This window comes from Eptatretus burgeri, chromosome 4, assembly GCF_056783735.1.
Source record: "Eptatretus burgeri isolate ZD-2024b chromosome 4, Ebu_testis_v1, whole genome shotgun sequence".
Taxonomy (NCBI): Eukaryota; Metazoa; Chordata; class Myxini; order Myxiniformes; family Myxinidae; genus Eptatretus; species Eptatretus burgeri.
Window position 1 is genome coordinate 62,096,232 of NC_140964.1, and position 13,175 is coordinate 62,109,406.

General features: G+C 43.0%; 1 protein-coding gene across 5 annotated transcripts in view; it reads right to left on the minus strand.

Moving 5' to 3' along the window:
- LOC147028193 (inactive dipeptidyl peptidase 10-like) overlaps nt 1–13,175 on the minus strand; it is a 504,934-nt gene that overhangs the window by 43,654 nt on the left and 448,105 nt on the right. The gene's annotated exons all lie outside the window — the stretch shown is intronic.

The window sequence follows — 13,175 nt, forward strand, 5'->3', positions numbered from 1 at the left end:
TTCTCACGAGGCAGCAGTTCCGTGTGACGAGTTAGGAGTGGTAATTTACTTGAGTTTCCATTACGTGGGAATGGACAACATCTGACGACTTAGACGAAGTGACGACTTAGAGATGACGACTTACAGAGGGATGACCCTTTATTCAAAGGGATTTAACATGAGATAAATGCGGGACTTTTTGACGCTGCCGACTTAGGCGAAGTGACGAGTTACACGCTGCCGACATACACCTAGTCTACTGTAAATACATAAATATATATACCTAAGTATATGTGTACATATATATATATATATATATATATATATATATATATATATATATATATATATATACCTAAATATATATATGTGTATATGTTGTTTGTCTTTCGGCTGCTCCCGTTAGGGGTCGCCACAGCGGATCATCCGTTATGATCCGCATACTGATTTGGCACAGGTTTTACGCCGGATGCCCTTCCTGACGCAACCCTGGTCGCCTCTTACGACACAGGGATCAGGATTTGGGTTTCGCCATGATTCCAGGCTGCTCTACACCCTGCCCAGTGCAGAGCTCCCGTCCGCAAGCGATCCTCCAACCCAAGCCTCCGAGTAGCCGGATTACAGGCGCACGCCACTACGCCCGGTATATATGTGTGTATATATATATATATATATATATATATATATATATACCTAAATATGTGTATATATGTATATATATATATATATATATATATATATATATATATATATATATATATATATATATATTGTTGTGGTTACCAAATTCGCAAACCACCATTCAGGTCCCTTAGGTGAGGTATCTCGGTAAGTGCATGTGTAGTTAGGCCCAAACCCGTTGTCTAGTGGGAATACATGTCATTTATGCGTGCTGCGACTCTTCAGGATAGCCGTTTTTCTTTTACTATCTTTATTTTGGACCAACCGCCATGATTACCACCACAACCACAACATCAACCACCAACCACAACCACCGCTTCACCACAACCGCCACGACCTTCACGTCACACCTCGCAACCGTAGCATCGCCACCCTTCTTGCCCCGCTGTGGGTACCGGTGTTGGACTCGTGCAGGGCGCGCGTCGAACAGCGTGTACAAAATCACGGATTTTGTGCTTCAAAAACGGATCAAAAACGACACACGCCCACTTTTTGCCGTCCAATCGGTGAGCGAGGGGCGATTTGGCCCCGCCTCCAGGACGATCGATATATGCAAATTTGTGGATCAAAAAGCCTTCACGCCCACTTTTTCTCGGGCCAATGGGGAGCGAGGTGAAAGGTCAAAGGGAGGGGGTCAAAGGCGAAGCTACGGGGGGATAAAAGGACCGTGTTCGTCAGTCAGGGGAGTCGAGAGTCGGAGAGTCCAGAGGCGGAGAGTAGGAGAGTCGGAAGCAGAGGGTCAAGACTTCGCGGGCGGTGGAGCTGCTCGTCGTGTGCGTTGGAGTCGGAACGGAGGGGACGAGCTGTGGAAAGGCGGCGACACCAGACGAGGGGGTGCTCGCGTCGTGCAGGGAGCTGCACCTGAGGGAGGCCGACAGCGCGACCTGGCCGAGGTGGAGACGCACACCAGGGATAATAAAGATCCTCTATACCCCGAGCATCAGCAACCCCCTCCTGTTTCCCCCCGCGCTGAGATAGTGCGACCAAGGGGGCCCCTTTCCCACCCCCTACCAGACACTGCCCGCGAGGCCCGCGGGGTTGGGGCGCCATCGCCGCTCCGCGTCTCATCACCAGACGGGTAGGCGCGACCCGGTCTCGGCCTCAGGCCCGCCTCATCCTTGAGGGTATTCTTTCCTTGGTTTTGGGTATGTGTTGTCGGCGCCGTCAGTGAAGTAGAATTGTATAAGTGTTGCCGTGTGCTCGGTAGTCGGTATTAGCTCTGCATTGTGTTTTCACTTTTACATTTGCTTGTTGTGTAAATTGCATTGTGTCTTTTCTGTGTGCATTTGGTGGAATTGTATATGTGTGCTTCCCGTGTGCCGCGAATAAATGTGCTTTTGTGTTGAACTGTTTCTCGCTTCGCTTCGTCATTTCTCCCATTGAATCCTCATCTTGCTTCACGTAAAGGGTTGGTAGTGGGCTGAATACGCCCGATAATTAATCGAACCGTCGAGGTCGACGATAACACCGCTCGGTTATTCTGATAGTACGGAACGGGTCGCTTAAGTGGCCCGTGTCCGAAGTCGACCTGCGGCGAGGTGCGATCGCCCGGTCTACCCTCCGCGTGGGTACTTAGGTAGGTCGAATTTGGCGAGCAACCCTATCCCACGCGGGGGCTGATTGGCTCGATCGCGGTGAGACCGAAAGGTCCACCCGTGACTGGTTCCCGGCGTTAGTCCGAGAGGGTCACGACTGGATTGTCCGTCCGGTGGGCGACGTGCCGCGATTCGAGTTACGTGGCCGTCAGCACGCCGGCGGGCGCGAATCCGCAACAATATATATATATATACACACACACACACACACACACACACACACACACACACACTCACACACAATATATATGCAGGAGAAGGGGTGGGAAGAGGGGAGGGTGGGAGTCCAGAGGGAGAGGATGTGGGTGGGAGGTGGGATCCGATGTCGTTCGGCAACGCGGGGTACCTTTGCGCGTGTGTGTGTGTGTGTGTGTGTGTGTGTGTGTGTGTGTGTGTGTGTGTGTGTGTGTGTGTGTGTGTGTGTGTGTGTGTGTGTGTGTGTGTTAGAAATAGCACCACTCTTGGTGGTAGCCCATATTATAAATCATGTTCCTTTATCTGTATCAATGAAAGGCAATATATATATATATATATATATATATATATATATATATATATATATATATATATATATATATATATATGTATGTATATATATATATATATATATATATATATATATATATATATATATATATATATATATATATATATATATATATATATATATATATATATATATATATATATATATATATATATATATATATATATATATATATATATATATATATATATATATATATATATATATATATATATATATATATATATATATATATATATATATATATATATATCTCAAGCCTGGTGTTGGCGCAGTGGTTAGGGCAGCGGCTTGGGATCCAAATGGTCCTGAGTTCAAGCCCCGTTGAGCCACTGAATTAATACACCAGGGGATTGACTCAGCCTGTCATCCTTCCGAGGTCGGCGAAATGATTACCAGTGTACTGGGCGGGTGTATACCCCGGTTAAAATAGGTGTACCATATCCCTGTGTCGTAAGAGGCGACCAGGGTTGCGTCAGGAAGGGCATCCGGCATAAAACATGTGCCAAATCACTATGCGGATCATACGGATGATCCGCTGTGGCGACCCCGAAAGGGAGCAGCCGAAAGAAGAAGATATATATATATATATATATATATATATATATATATATATATATATATATATATATATATATATATATATATATATATATATATATATATATATATATTGTTGTGGTTACCAAATTCGCAAACCACCATTCAGGCCCCTTAGGTGAGGTATCTCGGTAAGTGCATGTGTAGTTAGGCCCAAACCCGTTGTCTAGTGGGAATACATGTCATTTATGCGTGCTGCGACTCTTCAGGATAGCCGTTTTTCTTTTACTATCTTTATTTTGGACCAACCGCCATGATTACCACCACAACCACAACATCAACCACCAACCACAACGCCGCTTCACCACAACCGCCACGACCTTCACGTCACACCTCGCAGCCGTCGCATCGCCACCGTTCTTGCGCCGCCTGTGGGTACCGGTGTTGGACTCGTGCAGGGCGCGCGCCGAACAGCGTGTACAAAATCACGGATTTTGTGCTTCAAAAACGGATCAAAAACGACTCACGCCCACTTTTTCTCGGGCCAATGGGGAGCGAGGTGAAAGGTCAAAGGGAGGGGGTCAAAGGCGAAGCTACGGGGGGGATAAAAGGACCGTGTTCGTCAGTCAGAAAGGAGGAGAGTCGGAGAGTAGTAAAGTAGGAGAGGCGTAGACGAGGAGAGTCCAGAGGCGGAGAGTAGGAGAGTAGGAGAGTCGGAAACAGAGAGTCAAGACTTCGCGGGCGGTGGAGCTGCTCGTCGTGTGCGTTGGAGTCGGAACGGAGGGGACGGAGCTGTGGGAAGGCGGCGCCACCAGACGAGGGGGTGCTCGCGTCGTGCAGGGAGCTGCACCCGAGGGAGGCCGACAGCGCGACCTGGCCGAGGTGGAGACGCTCGTCGCGGGATAATAAAGATCCTCTATACCCCGAGCATCAGCAACCCCCTCCTGTTTCCCCCCGTGCTGAGATAGTGCGACCAAGGGGGCCCCTTTCCCACCCCCTACCAGACACCCTCCGCGAGGCCCGCGGAGTTGAGGCGCCATCGCCGCTCCGCGTCTCATCACCAGACGGGTAGGCGCGACCCGGTCTCGGCCTCAGGCCCGCCTCATCCTTGAGGGTATTCTTTCCTTGGTTTTGGGTATGTGTTGTCGGCGCCGTCTGTGAAGTAAAATTGTATAAGTGTTGCCGTGTGCTCGGTAGTCGGTATTAGCTCTGCATTGTGTTTTCGCTTTTATATTTGCTTTTTGTGTAAATGGAATTGTGTTTTTCTTTTCTGTGTGCTTTTGGTGGAATTGAATGTGTGCTTCCCGTGTGCCGCGAATAAATGTGCTTTGTGTTGAACTGTTTCCCGCTTCGCTTCGTCATTTCTCCCATTGAATCCTCATCTTGCTTCACGTAAAGGGTTGGTAGTGGGCTGAATACGCCCGATAATTAATCGAACCGTCGAGGTCGACGATAACACCGCTCGGTTATTCTGATAGTACGGAACGGGTCGCTTAAGTGGCCCGTGTCAGAAGTCGACCTGCGGCGAGGTGCGATCGCCCGGTCTACCCTCCGCGTGGGTACTTAGGTAGGTCGAATTTGGCGAGCAACCCTATCCCACGCGTGGGCTGATTGGCTCGATCGCGGTGAGACCGAAAGGTCCACCCGTGACTGGTTCCCGGCGTTAGTCCGAGAGGGTCACGACTGGATTGTCCGTCCGGTGGGCGACGTGCCGCGATTCGAGTTACGTGGCCGTCAGCACGCCGGCGGGCGCGAATCCGCAACAATATATATATATATATATATATATATATATATATATATATATATATATATATATATATATATATATATATATCAACTGTATATACATATGCCCCCCCCCCCCCCAAAATGTGTTCTATGCACATTGCACATCTTTTGTTCGATGTTCTATGCACATCTTTTAAGTTGCAAACTCCAAACTCGGTGCACAAATACAACTTTGTGTGGGGGTAACATCGGCTAATTGGTCCGTCAGCAAAGTGACAGATCGGCTCTGCAAATAATATAATGGAACCTTATGCTAATTATTTCTCAGGTTTATGATATGGTGTATGATATGTTGTGATCAATAAAATAAGGTACTCCCACACAGAGGCTTTTACTAATTATTTTAAGTAACTTACTTAAGGTGACTTCAGAGATTGCCTCCTTTTGATGAGTGAGGGTGAATACTTGTTGCTATTCTTAAGTTGTTTTTGAGAGAAGTGACAATAGCTGCATAAAATATCACCAAGCAGGCCCGATCAAAACATGTCGCAGGCCAATCTGGTCTGTGCGCTGGAGGTTCCCCGTGCCTCGCTTCAAATTAGCATATTTACCTTTGACCTGCCTTGTCTGGGTTTGAGCATACATCATCGTAGCATATTCACATATGAGGAGCACACAGTATTCACACATCCCAACTGTAAACTGCTATGCTTGTGCTTAACGGACGACATGTTGCATCAACGAGTGCACCATCCTCCGAGGGGGAGCTTAGCTCTTGCTTGATAGCATTTGCTGGAGGTCCTATGTTGCTTAATAAAAGAGAAGGCCAACCTCTACTGGTACCCTGGACAAATTTCCAATACAATCCTCAATATCCGGTATTTCATTTAAATGGGACAGGAATTGCCTCAGTTCCCTGATTAAAGGATCATTGGCAACTGAGCTCAATCCACACTTTCATCGAAACAATCTCCTTCATTTCAGAACCTAAAAGCTCCCTTAAAATCAGACACCACTGACAGCACATCCTCCGATATTATATACGTTATAAGCTGCGTTCTCTGTAACAAACTCTATAATCGAAGAGACCAGATGCAGACTGAGCGATCATTTCCATGAACACCTTACTGGATGTAAAAAAAAAAACAAAAGCACGGATTTGTTCCAAACGAGAAGCTCTTGACTTTAATCTCCCCAGCCATTCCATCAACCACATGGCCATCTGTGGTATTTCTCTGTAATGGGGAAAAATAAACACCAGTAAGTGCAAATAACTGAAATATATTTTCAAACTCGGCAGATAAGCACCTGATGGGATCAACAAATGTTTTTCCTTTATTTAATTATCTTATACCAACCATTTTATTTATCGTTATTTCACAACTTCTACCCTTTCTAGTATATTTATTCATTCATACGAATCTATGTGTTATTCATTTTCTTTATTTGCTTTCTTCTTATTTCTCTTTACACCACCTTCCTTTCATCATACAAACTCCCAGTGACCCTTTACATTTTATCCCTTTTATCCGAGATATCATGTCATTGACCACCAACATTCAATGATGTCACTCCCACCCCCTTCCCCAATAGTCCAGGCTCCTGCCCCTTGATGAAACTGAGAAGCAGAGAGGAGAAAGACAGACCCTTCTTCTTGACTTCTGAAGGTTGTGAAAGTTATCTCTCCTTTCCTTTATAATCCTCCCTTGACCCCACCCCTTCACTATTTTGTTCTTGTTCCAACAAAGAAGAAGCACTACTTTTGCGTCTTCAAACACATAGGACTGCTGAGGCAGTACTTCCTTGGCTAGGGGGCATATTCTCAGACAGGTTACCACTCTGACACAGGATACTCAAATAGATCATTCTTCCCAGTAAGCTGGAACTCATTTTGCCAAACTCAGAAAGACAACAAGCTCAGTCAACCCACCTGGTGTTACTTTAAAGGCACAATAGGGGCTCATTCTCAGGACCCTAATATCTTCAGCCAGCCAACTCAACCATTAAAACAACACCAGGCTTCTCCAACAAAGGGTAACCCCTTAACAGACTCGTCTTGTTTTCCATGGTGGTACACATACACTTTCTCAACTCGTGTTTCAGAAAATAAGTTGTATGTGGGACAGCCAGCTTAATGCCCCCCTTTGAGGGATGGTGTGATTAACGATGCAGCACCTCTCTGTTGACTTTGCACTTGGTTCTCTTATTTTGGGGGGAGATTTAATTTCGCTGGGGATTGAATCCAAAGTAAGTTCGCTCAAAGATGAGCACAAAATCCCCCGAGCTCTCCGGTTCTTAAGATATAACTTCATGTCGGTGATAGATCTGTTAAAGCAGAGTTGCATATCAGAGCCGTGCATACAATAAAGTGTTTATGTGTGCATACAATAAAGCTCTTTCATGAGCCTTGACCTCTGTATGTAAAAGAAAAAAAAATCCAATATTCAATAGTCTTGTATCTTGTCTTTGCACAAAAATATTGCAAAGATGCATTTGTAAAGATAGAAACATATCTTACCTTTCTTTACTTCGGAAGATGTACATAGCTCTAACTTCATAATGAACATCAGAATTTTACTTGTGTCAAGGTTAGACAATATGTCGTCTTTAAACACTTTTACAAACCATGAACATTTCGTGTATTATATCAGTAGCTTGCTGTGACAGCCTGCTACATCAACAAGAACTTCACAATAAGCCCCGAAAATGTGTTGCTGATATTGCTGAAAAAGAAGTGGTGACAGTATTGAAGACCTGCCAAAGTAACGCACAATCATAAGCCCCGTGAGTTGTGTAATGTTGCCGGCTCCTTATAACAGCCGCCCCTCGGTGAGTATCCTTGGAGACGGAGGCGGAGGAGTGAGAGCATAAGGTTTGAATTATGTGACCGTGTAGAGATTGAGGGGAGAATTTGAGCCGAATTTCAGACATCCATCAGAGTTTGTTCCTTTGTAAGGACAGTCTTTTGGGAGCAGTGTAAGTACACTTTGTCACGAGGATTCATTGCCGTGGAAGAAATAACTGATGGGAAATAACAAGTTTCTGCAGTGAGGAAGAAAGGGATGAAAGAAAAAAAAAACAGAGGTGGAATGTTCAAGGTTTTTCAAGATTGAAGAAATGCTGCCACAACCTTGACTTGTTTCTACAGATTGATCAATCATTCACACAAGTTCTAACATATCGGTCATGCTGTGAAGTACTCATCATTCTGTACAACGAAAGGAAACTGACCCTGATGTGAAATAACTTTTTAACAAAGTTTGTTTCAGACAAACTTTTGCTTTTCCAAGCACTCTCGAGTTTTTACACCTCATAATAGGCAATCAGCTCATGTTACAGCATTGCTTCGAGATTCCATAAGCAGAATCATAACATCCACATCCAAAAAGGTACATTTTACCCCATTTCCCAGTTTCTTTCAAAAATTTGATGCTGTGGAAGACGTGACCCAGTTGCTCGTGGAGGTAGTCAACCTGATCCTGATTCACAACGTTTAACTTGTCATCATATCTGTTCCAGCACTGCAGCATGAGCCAATCCTCAACAATCTTGAAAATCTTATGTTCCAATAACCATGTTAACTACAACTGATGACACAGGAGACCCTATAGCTGAACCAACGATCTCTTGATCATGTGTGTTCTGTTATACATGAAAATCGAATCATTCAGACCCCATCTCCAGCACATTAGTGACATCATGATGTATCAACTGAATGTTCTAGCAACACATTTGCCAATTACTTCACCATTTTAACCGATTGCTTGTGATTTTGACTGCCAAATCAACTGGAATATTTGTGAAGAGTGAAATCCCATCAAAACACACCGCCACCTGTTGTTTCAGATTTTAACCCCTTTTAGGCTTTGTAAATTTACAACGACTTTTAACAGTCGATCGTCAGTCTTATCTGTAAAATTCTGAGACTTATGAGGAATAGCTGCTGCAATACTGGAACAGATGTGTCGACAATACATTCAACATTATACCTTGGGATGAGGTTGCCTAGGTACTCGAGAAACTGGGCCAAACTTCAGATTTACAAAGGAAATTTAGAAGAGGGAGGTTGGAAATAGTTGTTTTGAATTTGGAGGTTTGCCAAAAACAACATGTCTCTTCAGAGATGTCGATGAACAGGAAGTCAGTGCAGACTGACAATTTTTTGGAGTATCATGTGGGGAGACGACTTGCAATTTTCAGTTGTACATGTGGCATTGTGAAATTGGTTTAATCATTGACTCCTGCCAAATGGAGGGGGAGGGGGGTGCTATTGAGGCTGTGGAAGTGACAATGGATATTCTGAAAAAAAACATCCTCGAAGCTTGGGCATATCCCCAAATTTGTTTTACTTTATTGGTATCTTCTAAAAAACCTTTCACTTCTGTCTAAAACTACACCATGTACTAACGACAACTGCCAGTGAAATTATGCTACTGCATAAAAAAGATGCAAGTTATATGTACAGTATGTACTAGCGGGGTATGATTAAACATTGTAAGCAATAATGAAACATGCTTCCCCATTATCTCGGGTTGCTCACCTGAATTTCATTTTTCATTTATTTATATTTTCATTTACGGATGCTTTCCAACGGTTCTGTGATTTTTCCTGGTGTATCGGCTTCGATGTCCATTGGCACACAAAACTAGCATGCTTCTCCATTGTCTTGGGTCGCTCACCTGCATTTGATTTTTCATTTTATTATTTTTATATATTTATGTTTTCATTTACGGATGCTTTCCGATGGTTCTGAGATTTTCCTGGTGTATCCGCTTCGATGTCTATCGGCATACAAAATTACTGTGCCTCCCCATTGTCTCGGGTCGCTCACCTGCATTTTCTTTCATTTCTTTATTTTCATTTATTACTTGCAAAATCGAAGATTTTGGTTGATCGATTTTGTTATTCTGTTTGTATGTCTGTCTGTCTGTCTGTCTGTCTGTCGCCGACAGGTCGCAATTTTTAAACTGATCTTCACAAAACTTCACCCCATTGGTAGAGTTTGTCAAAGGGAAGAAACTTATTGTTTTTGAGGTCAAAAGGTCAACATAGGCCAAAGGTCAACAACTTAGGTGAGATTTCTAAAATCCTCAATTTTCATCCGATTGACTTGAAATTTGAAGAGGAATTATATTTCAGGTCACTGAATTCAACCAGTCAATTATTTTTTAGTTTAACATGGAACAAAAGGTCAGCATAGGCCCAAGGTCAACAACTAAGGAGGTATTTCTGAAATCTTCAGTTTTTGTCTCATTGACTTGAAATTTGAAGAGGATTTGCATTTCAGGTCACTGAATTCAACCACGAATTATTTTCGAGATCAACATCGGCCAAAAGGACAACATAGGCCGAATTTCTAAAATTGTCAATTTTCATCTGATTGACTTTAAATTTGAAGAAGAGTTGATTATTTGGTCATTGAATTCAACCACCAATTATTTTTGAAGTCAAATTTGTTTTATGAATTTTGCGAGTTTTGTGCTGTGCACGACATGGTCTTGTTTATGTTTTCATTTACAGATGTTTTCCAATGGTTCTGTGATTTTTTTTTTTGGTGCATCGGCTTAGATGTTCATCAGCATGCAAAATTTCAGCTTTCTACGTCACCCGCAAGGTACCCATCTTTAATATCAGTCAGTGAGTCAGTCCGTAAGTGAGTCAGTGGTTAGAATGAGCTTTATATATTAAATGTATGTTTGTATGTATGTATGTATGTATGTATGTATGTATGTATGTATGTATGTTTTTGTTTGGAAAAATGTGAAGATTTTTGCTTTCCTTTTCTGTGGTAGACTGCGGCATGTGCTCCCTCCTGCAGCTTACCATCGTGCAAGTGATTCACTCACACCATATTTTGCTTGGGTATTACCAGTGTGTGAAATTTTCAAAAAAACGTAAAACAAAAACCGTGACAGGAAGGAAAGGAAAGAAAGCAAAGCACAACAGGATAAAAAAAGATAGGGAAACAACAACAGCAAACACAAGAAAGGAAGACAATTAATGCTGAGTGTAAATGACTGAGAAGATCTGCAGAAAATGAGGAGCGGACAAAAGAAAGGCACGTGATTCATGCTGAGCAAACAAAATTGAGAAGACGACATTCATATGAAGAACAGCATACTAGAGTGAGACTGGAGTCAGTAGAAGAAGCTACAGCAGTACAACTCACACAAACACACTTCGCAGGACAAAATGGAAGTTACCTGGCTACCTGCCCATGGTGTGAAGTAAAATATTTTCTCAAAGAAAAAAACATCTGCAGTTATATTTTCAAAGTGCTGCCACCAAGGTAAAATATCGCTTCCGAATCTTCATGACGTCTCAGCGGCAATCGTTGATTTACTCAGGTGCAGTATTATGCCGAAGAAATTTCAATCTAAAATTCGTAAATTACAATAATGGATTTGCAATGGCATCGTGGAACGCTGAGATTATAACGCCTCCAGGTCATGGTCCCAAGGTGGTCACTATCCATGGGCAAGCCTATCATGCAACCAGTTATTTACATCCTGCTGAAGGACAAAAGACAAAATATGCACAATGTATGCACTAGATTCAAAGCGAGCTTTGGAATAACAATTACCACTTCCTGTAAATGCTGCCACAAGACGAGATGTTACGGAACGTATCCAAAGATAACTTGAACAGACCAATCCACTAGTGACTAGGGCATCACTTTAGGTTCATGCGCCAAATTTTGAAACAGCATAGAACATTCACATTCTAGGTGAAAAATCCCTCTTCCATGACAACAAAATTACACCTGTAATATTGTCGATGGCATAAAGAATGCTCAGACTGTTCAGCAAACCTCAGTCTGCATTTGAGATGAGGCATCAGTGATTCCTGTAGATGTATTCAATGCAGTGGACTGACTATGAGAAGATCTGACGGGATTACCGGAGCCATTTGGAGGGAAATTGTTCATTCTTAGAGGAGATTTCTGGCAGATGTGAAAAGCTCACCTTTGTGGATCCACTTCCAGTAATTCCACCTCAGTCAGACCATGAGGCCAACACATGATGAAGACGATGGGTGTTTTTTATAACTGCTTGAAGTAGGAAATGGTTCTTTTCCATTTGTGAATCACACTGATGAGATTGAATTTCCTGTCAAAGTTCTTTTACATTCCAACAAAATGGACGACCTTATTTCCCATGATTAATAGATCACAAGCAAAGGATAATGAAGCTGCCGACCATGGATTCGCTATTCTTCAGGCTCATCAGGATGGCATATCATACAGTCATTCATTTGAGACCAGAAACCAAATGCGGTTACATAATGCAATACACCCCCTGGAATTTGTCATGTCATTGCTATTATTAGGTCGGAAAAGCCATTTCTGGTTTTATTTTCATTCCTGACCGTAATCCCAGCTCTGGTTTGGCATGCAGCAGAGCAGAGACAATGTGTTGGGTGGCAGAAGACCATTGTTGCTCACAGGTTGTGCTGGTTTGGCTCCTGTGAGACACAATCTGTGCCTTGCTGTTTCACCAAGTCAGGAGATGTATTGCATTATGTAACTGCAAAAAGCATCAATGTCTTCATTACATGGAGTACTAATGGATGTGCAACTCAAAATCGTAAGGCAAAATATTAAGAGCATTAAAGCCTTCACATATTTATGTTTACCTCCACCATGAAAGGTGGACAGAGGTTATGTTTTCACCTCTGTCTGTTTGGCTGTGAGCAGGGTATATCAAAAAGTCATAGACGGATTCGGACGAAATTTGGTGGACAGGTTGAGTGTCTGACAAGGACGAAATGATTCGATTTAATTGAAGATCTGGATCTGGATACTGGAAGTATTAAAGAGATTTGTCACCATTGAGAGATGGTGCCAAAAACGATATATAGCACGATATCGCAAAAAGTTCTGGACGAGTTATGACAAAACTAGGTAGATGAGTTGCCTAGGTGACAAGAACAAGCCGATTCGATTTTGTTTCAGGTCCGGACACACACAAAACACACACACACACACACACACACACACACACACACACACACTAAACTTTTCAGCTTAACGGAGGTATGCACTCCACTGAGTGCCATTCTCATTCTTTCTGCATTTGCACTGCATTTATTATATGTACAAG